This window comes from Lepeophtheirus salmonis, chromosome 6, assembly GCF_016086655.4.
Source record: "Lepeophtheirus salmonis chromosome 6, UVic_Lsal_1.4, whole genome shotgun sequence".
Taxonomy (NCBI): Eukaryota; Metazoa; Arthropoda; class Copepoda; order Siphonostomatoida; family Caligidae; genus Lepeophtheirus; species Lepeophtheirus salmonis.
Genome location: NC_052136.2, coordinates 31,674,924 through 31,683,118, shown reverse-complemented (window position 1 = coordinate 31,683,118; position 8,195 = coordinate 31,674,924). Strand labels below are relative to the sequence as shown.

The 8,195-nt window shown below is 31.3% G+C and overlaps 1 long non-coding RNA gene across 2 annotated transcripts; it reads left to right on the top strand.

The window, feature by feature from the left end:
• Window positions 1-293: 293 nt before the first annotated feature.
• Window positions 294-7,899, top strand: LOC121121030 (uncharacterized). 2 transcript variants are annotated; one of them, XR_011780866.1, is made up of 4 exons: window positions 294-573; window positions 5,196-5,303; window positions 5,363-5,573; window positions 5,636-7,899. It is a non-coding gene; the product is annotated as an uncharacterized lncRNA (long non-coding RNA). The 2 variants fall into 2 exon arrangements; XR_005865315.2 differs by having other exon boundaries at window positions 299-573; window positions 5,656-6,455.
• Window positions 7,900-8,195: the final 296 nt, after the last annotated feature.

The following is an 8,195-nucleotide window of genomic DNA, read 5'->3' as shown; positions in this document are numbered from 1 at the left end:
AAAGTCGATTCAAGAGTCTAAAATTCACATTCAAAACAATTACTTCCCAAAAGTTTCATATGATCTAATAATTATTTTCAAAGTGTTCAAATATCTTGCTGATATTTTCGGGTAGTATCGTATAAAATCCGCTCCATATTGCCATCCATAACCCGACATATTTGGAATGCTTAAAGAGAAGGTGAAGTATCGCGCTGCGCCAGATATAAAAATTGTTTGTAATTCAGCAGCTTCCAGTGGTTGATAGGTGCATAACTTGTTTGCAATAAGGGATTTAGCATTAGACAAACAAAATCCAATGCCTCAATATTATCAGAGGAAGTTCTACTATTTGATACTCCAAACAATATTAAAGCTTTTGTTAAATTCGATTCGATGTTTTCTTCCCCGTTGACATTCAATGATATGGCTTCCTTTAAAATCCGAACATGAAGACAATCAACAAAGGCATGAATGGTAGAATAATAAGTTATCCCACAGTCTTTGCATGGAGAGTCGTAAGTTGTGCTGTGAACCCCTTGTCATTGTTTATGTGGAGCGGCAAGCCTTGAATTTTCTTGTGCCAGGGCTTAGGTAAGTCTAAAAGATTCATATAATAGTTGCATAGCTTATTAACCCTACTTCCTAACTGTTGCTCATAACACATTTTCAAATGCAATTTGATTTGTTTTTCTTTATAAATCAAAGAAATTATGGGGAAGTATAATTCATCATTAAAAAGCTATTAGTTAGCTAAATAAAATTTAATAGTTATGATTTTTTTAAATTTTTATTATAAAAAAAAGTTTACCATGACCATTGTTTTTGACTTGATATATTTAATTCGTGATATCCAGTGATTATAATTCTATTTAGCTAGGATTTTTAATTTCCCAAAAAGAGAACAATTTTTAGTGTTAGATGTTTTGTAAAGAAATTTGGAATATATTTGAAAAGTCTAAAAAAAAATGTTTTAAAACTTTATACACCATTTTAAATTTTGCTTTTTTAAAAACAAAAATACTTTTATATTCTATTTGGACATTTCAATGATTTTATAAAGTCCCTTCTTCAACCCTAATCAAACCAAACATGAACGTGGAAAAGAGGAGAACGGTTGATTGTTCTAAATTAACCAAACTACCAATTTTCTGCTATTTTTTATTATGGACAGCTCCATGATCAAAGTTAAAAGCAAAACCTCTTTAGGAATAGGTTGAAACTCCTATATATGTCGAACCAAGATACTCTCAATCTATTTCTAAATAGTCTCAGAAACACATTCAAAAGATACACAAGTTCTGAGAAGATCAAAGTTATTAATTAAAAAACCAAAAAATCCTTCCTTATTGTAATAAATAGTATAAAAGAAAATAGTTAATTAATTTCAAGGGATTAAAAGTAACTCAAAGGCATGTTTTTAGTGAGGATATATAGGGTATATGACGAGCTCTTTGCATAATCATCACTTAAAGGGGAATTTTAAAATAAAATGATAGGCATTCAAGAAGTTAAATGATATATTTATATATATATATGTGTGTGTGTGTAAGGGGGTTGTATATAGACTATTGTTTGCGAAAATAATAGCAATCATTTAAATGCGAGTAAAATTTCACACATTGTCTAGGATTTTTATATATACGTATATTTTTTTATGTGAGCCTATGAAAGGAAATGGAGCCCCAAGGATCTTAATTCCTTTATTAATTACATTTACTTGTGTAAATAGGAGGTAGTAGGGAAATTCACATATGCCCATGTTTTTTAATAATCCTTTAAACATAGGTACATAAAGTCCTAAGGCCTTTGATCCCTTACATGAATATTTAATCGGTTATTAATTATTTTTACTAAATAGTCGGTTTGTATCGGTCCTTAATATGATACTTACAGATCTGAGCAGATGTATTGACACAAAATATTGAAGCTCCATAATTTTATTTTTTTCAAAATTCAGTAGAAAATTTTTCAACAATAATAATTTGCAAGGACCACTTTTGGACACTTTCTACTCAATATGGCCGCTATTAGCTTTAATCACAGAGTCGAAGGCACAAAGGAAGGTGGAGAATGCACGGGTGACCTTTTTTAGTGTGCGATTTTTGGCCTTGTGGGTTATGTTTGATGCCTTTCATACCTTGTAGCCGTCCCACAACGTTGTCCACCGTATTTCTGTAGTACCTTGTGACGCGGAGGATATATTTCAGTGAAAAAAGACCGCGTAAATAATTTAGATGTAAAACAAAACTCGTGCAGATACTTCTGCCCACCACTGTATAATTAATCTAGTTCCATCCTTGCTGTTGCTCCTTGAAAAACGACCTAAATTTTAAAGTGCCCTTAACAGAACCTTCCTTTGATTAATATTAAAACAAAGTTGAGACTACATTTGGTTACTAATTAATTTTGTTATGTAAATCATTCTCATTTCATGCAAAAGAATAGTTAGTTATTCATTATTCTTAATTTAAACCAAATTGTAGTATTAAATGTTTTTATAAACGTTGGATACTTGATGGTCAAGATTGATTGATGATGAAGTCCTTTAGCTAAGATTGAACTATTGCAAGACTTCCGATTCGACTTCTTCTGAAGATTTGGGATGGGACCGGATGAGACCTTGAAATTTTGGGACTGCATCATTACTACCTTATACCTAATTATTTATTATTGTTCTATGCAGGTACTGACTCATGTAAATGAATATTATACTAAACGGATATTGAAACTGGTACATGCAGCTCTAGAGGGTAACAATTAAAGATTGTCGGGTTCCAATATCCTACTCTTTTTCACTTACTATTTGATCTGTTCTTGTTAATCCAAAATGATCGAAAGAGATTGTTGATGCAGTACTGTTTACATTAAATTCTCGTAAAAAAATATTTGAAAAAGTTGTTTCAGTTGTTACTTGCTCCTGAAAAAGTGATAATTTCCTCGCATATTTACCTCCTTCCATAGCCATGTCTCCACATTCGGAGGTCAGAGTGGGTGATGTAGACAAACTACTTAATGGCTTGACCCAGTAACCTGTTGCTATTGAACTTGTTGTCAGTTTAAGGTCTGTTCAGAGATGGTGGGCAGCTCAGAAGCGAGGAGAGAGTTAAGAAGACAAGCCAATTCCAGGTCGTCCACTTTCAATCTCCCCAATTACCAAACAATTCATCTCATTGAGTGTGGGGAAAAGATGCCAATCGACGCGAAAACTGTCATCTATGCTAACTGCAAAGGGTTACAAGGTATCGAAAGAGACTGTGTGAAAATACTTAAAGGAATCTGTTGGAGATAAGGCCTACAAGCAGGCTTCAAAGCGCCTGTAGATAGACTAAATGAAGAAAAAGAGGATTGCATTTACCATGGACAAGCTGGGATAGAGCCTGAACGACTGGAAACTTATTGTCAGGTCAGATGAAAGCTTCTTTCAAATTATTGGCTCAAAAAAATCGCAAACGATTGTGTATGGGTCAAGAAAAAGGATGATGTTCCATACGTGCCCATTGTGAAGCACTCTCTAAAAATAATGGTTTTGGGAGCTTTTGGGACTCTGGGAGTGAGTTATCTTCATGCAATGGACTACAAGAAGAAGATTGATAGTATCTACTATCAGACCAAGATTCTTCAGAAATTTGCTCTGTCTGCCATGACTCGTTCGAGCTTCAGGAGAACAATTCTCACCCGAAAAAATGTTCCATTGCCTTCTAAGGCTATCTTCATACGACAATGCTCCACCAAATGCTTCAAAATCTACTCAAATGTGGTGTTTAGAGCATCTGGCTAGCTTTTGGGAGAAAGACCAATGGCCTGGAAACAGGCCGGACATAAATCCAATCGAAAATATGTGGGGAATAATGAAGTATAAGTGTAACAGTTTGCCTCCTTGAACATCAAAGGAGAAGCTAATCAAACTGGTAAAATCTGAATGGGAAACTTTGAGTCCTAGAGTCCTGAGAATCTTGCTACCGACATGCCCAGAAGGATGAAGGAAGTCATCAAGTAGAAAGGAGGATTCCTTGGTTGATGTACCGCCTTTCCATACTTTGTTGTCAATGACATCCACTACTTTTTCCAACCTGACAATCTTTAATTGGCACCCGTTACGACGTATCAATAAACAATTGATTTGCCGATGATGGAAACTTCCAAATTTATAACCCCTCCCCCACTTCAAACACAATAAGCATTTTCACTGATGTCATAAATTGCAATATACATAATTGAAGGAAACACCATTTTTTGTGAGCTCAAAGTTGATATTTTTATTAGGTAAGTAGACAAATTTCCAATAAATCCTTATAAAACATCATCAAATTTGTTTAAGAATAAGGAAAATACTTTAAATCTGCATTGAATAATATCTTATGCAAATGATTAACACTTATATTTGAATTAAATCAAACTAAAATTTACTAAAAATCTTTTAAAAATGGCTAGATTAGTACTTTTTTTTTCCTTTTTTTCCTCTTCTTTTTTTTCAAAGATTAGGTATAAAAAATTAGAATAATTTGACAAAAATATCTTATTCTTTCCATTTTAATGATTATTTTTTATCTGCAATATAGAAATAAGATTTCATAACGATCTAATAAAATATTTTTAATACATTTTTGGGTCAGATGTATAATAAAACTTGCTAATAGAGGGATAATATTATTGTAGACAGTAAGGTCTAAGTCTTTCTATTTGTTTGTCCAATTTTAAAATCCGGTTGTTCACTATTTTCCTTAATATTAATGAAAAAAAAGATTATCATTGTTATAAAAGTTGGTTGTTTAGGCCCCCAAAATGACAAACATCAACAATGCGGATGTAACGTGAAAATACTTTTCTTTTTTTTTAAATTTTCTGTCCTTAAATGTATTGTAAAGTCCTCACCCTTCTGAGATTAACACTGTGCCCTTCTTTTCCTAACAAAAATCTTGCAGACATCCCTAACAGTGTATTTGAATTGTCCTTAATTACATTTTTGTTTTTTAGTACGAACCTATTGATATCGTGACAAAATGTATATATTTATCATGATTTAAGTAAGCTAAGAAAGAAAATCAATAATAAATCAATTGGGGATTATACTTCATCATAAATTCAAATCATGGAAGATACAAATTTTCTAAGGATTAAAAATAAGAGTTTTATTTATGTTGATATTTGACGAAAAATTTATATTCTTTTCAAAATGATTTATCATTATATATATATTTTTTTTTTTTTGAAAGTACCTTTAATGATTAGATTTCGACACATCAAAGCCTTGGGTTTGTTGTCAGACCAAGACCAAAGCATCTAGATTAAAATTTTCTTGAGCACAACACTACTTAAAATAGGTAACTGGTAGCATATGCAAATTTGTAAAAGTTTTGGAATTAAAATTGATTGAATTTAGTGATTACACACTTATGGACGAGCTAAAAAATCCACACGATTTACATCACCGAAAGATGACGCTGAAGTTATACAACTGACAAGAGAAAAAGTTAGAAGACCAAAACAATAGAAAATATAACTATTAACTACTATAAGCTACAACAATGTATTCAAATTAAGAGCATAATTACTCAAGAGGCAGCTTTTTATGATCAAAATACTACTTCTTGGTAAGTTTGTTTTTATTGATATCATATGATTAATCTAATTAATTCTTATCCTTATTTAATAGTTTCTATTTCTATATTCTAGACACACGACTTCTCAATTCAACTCGATGTTTAGGAGTATTGATTCTTTCCGATAGTTTCTTATATCACACTAGCTTGATTTTATTTCTAGCTAATGAAAAGATATTTCATTATAAAGATACTCTTTGAGCTCAAGATATGTATCAGTTGCTACTAAACTTGTGGATCATTGCCTCTATGCTCATGAATATATCAAGCTCATCAAATGTTGTATAAAATCATCCTATATGTGTATAAGAACACAAAAGTTTTAATCATCTATCCACAATTCCTTCATTGAAATTTTTGATTTCATTCCTCATAAATTCAACTTTGCTTCGTTTTCTACTCTAAGCAAACTCTTTCCTTGATAAAAGTACTTCAACGCACGAATCACTACTGAACAGTGTCTATCAACTAATATCAATTTCATTACTAAGGTTGAATTTGTGTTTACTGTCAATATGGGCAATTATACATCTTGAACACTTATAGTCTCACTCCCGATTTCTTTATTACTCGTAAGTCTATTTTGCCTTTGGAAAACAATTGGGAAATTATCTTGACTCTCAAAGATAGTGTGCCCCACTTTTCTCTATGTTTTTGTCTGCTAAGCATTATTATATTCTTCTATTATATCCGTAAATAGCTCTTGAGAACTGTTAAGTGATTATGTGAATTAAAAAAATACATGTGGCCCCATAAACTCAGTTGAATCATAATTTCAACTCCACCGACATATTTTGACACTCTTTTGATATAAGGAATCAATCATTTTTAAGCTCATGTGGAGTCCCTCTTCAAATCAAATCGTAGTGATACGGGGTGGGGTGGGGTGTCTGGTACTTTTATCTTAAACTATTTTGCTTTCAATCATTTTCCCCTGGGCCATTTCGTCTTAGAGCATTTTTGCCTCAAGAATATTTCACTATAATATATAAATAAATGAGGTATATACGTCGTTATTGTTTATTTTTGGTTCAAACGGATATTTCCTTTGAAATTTTTAATCAAAATATGTAATATTAATTACCATACAATTCATTAAAGGGTTGTTCTCACAAAAAAGCAGCCCCATTTTAAGAAGAAAAAACTGAGGATTCATCATTGTTCACAAATCACTGAAAAGGATGGCAAAATTGCATGGATTATAATACAAATTTCTTCCCCATCCATCGTAATCTCCAGATCTGGCCTCATTGACTTTTTCCTGTTTTTTAGACCTCAAAAGAATGCTCGCTAGAATTTTTTATATCTTTTTAGAAGTAATGAAGAGGTAATCACCGAAACTGAGGCCTATTTTGCTACTAAATATAAATCGTACATTAAAAACGGTATCAAAAAATTGTATGACCGCTATTATCGTTGTATCAACCTTAAAGAAAACTACATATTGTTTGATATAGTTTTTCCAAATAAATGTGTTATACTATGTTAATCTACGAAATTTTCATCCAACCTATTATTTACGTCCCTGATGTAGAGACAATCTACTATTCTTGTATTCGAGTTTAGACTATTTCTGAAAATTTAGAGTTTAAAAATATTTCTGAAAATGTTGCAAGTATCACTTGATATTAAGAGGGGTTTTTTTATCAGCTGAGAGTTTTTCTCCCGATATATTTTTTTCCTTTGGCCCATCAAATAGTTTGTAAACATAGGAACTGACGCCCCAAGTTACATCCTAAATAGTTATTCCTATGTCCTGAATGTGATTAATATATTGAAATAAAAATGCATAGTTAATCTCAAATATTTGTATGTTCATGAAGAGACCAACTATTTTCAAGCTAATTAGAAAAGTTTTATTCAAGGAAGAGTACTTAAATAGCTAATAGTTATAAATATTTATAGTGCTATGATATTTTTTATTATGATATTTTAATTTAGTCCGTTAGAAGAATCACCATAGTCATTTTCTTAATAAATGTCCAGAAGAAAATTATGGACAAATATGATAAATACAAACGTCCCAATTACTATAACGTTTTAGCGAAAAACGAAATAATATGCTTGTTTATCATGAACCACAGAAAACTACTTTGACATATAAGAAGGATATGATGCTGTCCTAAATGATTCATCATTCTAAACCACAACAAACATACATAATGAGACTCTCTATGTAATAGATTATGGATGAATGATCATGTTAGGAAGGTTGCAAAGAATATAACATCACTGTTTGTATGAAAAATATATTTGTATCTACATAATATGTTATTTATTATTTGTCTCCAGGCATTAATAATTAGAAATATTTCAATATTACGTTCCTTGATTGTTTTTTTATCAGCCCCACACAACTTATCTACTAAAAGTTATGAATTATTATTTGTCAAAGTCAGGACCACTTAAGGCATTTTTCTTGCTAGGGTGGGCTGAATTTTTTCAAAAAAATTTCCAACTCTAATACGAGATGGCCTTTTTAGGTCGTTTACAATAAATCATTGGGTTCAATTATTTTCGAATGAATTTTTTTTTAGAAAACATTATTTTCTTTTATTTTTGTGATTTTTTTTTTTAATCACTGTATGCTAATCCAAAAATTACACCCATAAC